Here is a 2,425-nt window from a genome sequence, read left to right as displayed (position 1 = left end):
AGGACCCGGGTAACTATAGACTGGTCAGCCTCACCTCCATCCCTGGGAAAGTGATGGAACACCTTATCCTTGGTGCCATCTTAAGGCATATCAAGGATAAGAGGGTTATGAGGGGCAGTCAACATGGCTTCACCAAGGGGAAGTCATGCTTGACCAATCTCATGGCCTTTTATGAGGAAATAACACGGTGGATGGACGATGGCAGAGCGGTGGATGTGGTCTACCTTGACTTCAGCAAAGCATTTGACACAGTCTCCCACAGCATCCTCACGGCTAAATTGAGGAAGTGTGGACTGGATGATCAGGTAGTGAGGTAGACTGTGAACTGGCTGAAGGAGAGAAGCCAGAGAGTTGTAGTCTATGGGGCGGAGTCTAGTTGGAGGCCTGTAACTAGTGGAGTGCCTCAAGGGTCAGTACTGGGACCAGTATTATTTAATATATTCATCAATGATTTAGATGAGGGAATTGAATGTACTATCAGCAAGTTTGCTGATGACACTAAGCTGGGAGGAGTGGCTGACACGCCAGAAGGCTGTGCTGCCATCCAGCGAGACCTGGACAGGCTGGAGAGTTGGGCAGGGAATAACTTGATGAAATATAACAAGGGAAAGTGTAGAGTCCTGCATCTGGGCAGGAACAGCCCCAGGTTCCAGTATAGGTTGGGGAATGACCTGTTAGAGCAGTGTAGGGGAGAGGGACCTGGGGGTCCTAGTGGATGACAGGATGACCATGAGCCGACACTGTGCCCTTGTGGCCAAGAAGGCCAATGGCATCCTGGGATGTATTAAAAGGGGGGTGGTTAGTAGGTCGAGAGAGGTTCTCCTTCCCCTCTACTCTGCCCTGGTGAGACCGCATCTGGAATATTGTGTCCAGTTCTGGGCCCCTCAGTTCAAGAAGGACAGGGACTTGCTGGAGAGAGTCCAGCGCAGGGCAACTAAAATGATGAAGGGAGTGGAGCATCTCCCTTATGAGGAAAGACTGAGGGAGCTGGGTCTCTAGAGAAGAGGAGACTGAGGGGTGACCTTATAAGTGTCTATAAATATATAAAGGGGGAGTGTCATGAGGATGGAGCCAGGCTCTACTCAGTGGCAAACAATGATAGGACAAGGGGTAATGGGCACAAACTAGAACACAAGAGGGTTCACTCAGTTAAACTTGAGAAGAAACTTCTTCTCAGTGAGGGTGACAGAACACTGGAACAGGCTGCCCAGGGAGGTTGTGGAGTCTCCTTCTCTGGAGACATTCAAAACTCGCCTGGACACATTCCTGTGTAACCTTATCTAGGTGTTCCTGCTCCGGCAGGGGGATTGGACTAGATGATCTTTTGAGGTCCCTTCCAATCTCTAGCATACTGTGTAACTGTGTAACTGTGTGTGTTAAAGGCAGAGGAATAACTGTGCAGCTCCAGCCTGGACAGGGTCAAGGAAGCTTTGTCTTTGCCATGGACTCACTGTGAACTTGGCAGTCCTTTGAGCTACACAGCTTGCATGTTCACCTGCAGACAAGGGCTGTGTGTTTCCCTCCTCCCTGGAAACAATATCCTTAGCCTGAGCTTCTGTGATGGTACTAGGAGACTTCTTGTTCTGGACAGAACAGAAGGTGTAACTGACTGTTTTGGTTCCAGCATGCAGTGGTCTAGCACCACATTCGTCTGGAGAGCCACGCATGGGGAGGCTCCTCTGAAGTCGCCAGTGGTTTGCCAAGTGGTCAGGAATGGAGGTGTGGTGAGAGGGGCTTGCTCTTACTTTAAACTCACTCTCTGGGCTGATGAGGCAGGAAGCCCCAGGTTCAGAGGAAGACATGTGGAACAAGGGCAGTCATACTTCAAAGGCCACCAGCTGGCCCCTGTTTACCCCTCTTTGTTTTATCTTGCCTGCTTCCTCCAGGGGCATTGGAATTCAGAGCAAGAAAGTGTGGCATTTGCTGGCTGTCTTGGGAAGACTGATGAGTCTGTCCCACAGTGTTATGTGCCTGCAAGCTGCACCTTGCTGCAGGTTGTGGTCCATGGGATTTCTGGGGTAGAAACCAAGAGTAAGCAGGAAGAAAGGATGCTGCTGCTCAGCCCATCTGAAGAGACATGGTCCTGAAGATCTGGGAGTTGGTGAGAAAGGAGCTGCTGTGACAATGGACAACAGTGACACAGGTGGAGGAAGGGAAAATTCTCTCCGTAGAAACTCAGCACTGGAGGTTCAGGGAAGCACGAGGTCCGAAAGACCAGACACCAGCTTTTGTTTACAAAGAAGTTCCTTGGGTTAGGGCCTCCTTTCTCAAGGCCAAAACAGATGAGCGTTCCCATTAGATGGGGGTTGAGATACAATATTGCCAGGCAGTAGAAGAGCCAAGCTGTGATTGCTGCAACCCACCAAATAAAAACAAAAAAGAGAGAGGAAAAAAACAGGAAAGCACAACAAATTGCATACAAACA

Source organism: Pezoporus occidentalis, unplaced genomic scaffold, assembly GCF_034315485.1.
Source record: "Pezoporus occidentalis ecotype Australia unplaced genomic scaffold, CSIRO_AGI_Poc_V1 ctg19, whole genome shotgun sequence".
Lineage (NCBI taxonomy): Eukaryota > Metazoa > Chordata > Aves > Psittaciformes > Psittacidae > Pezoporus > Pezoporus occidentalis.
This window is presented reverse-complemented; position numbering follows the sequence as displayed.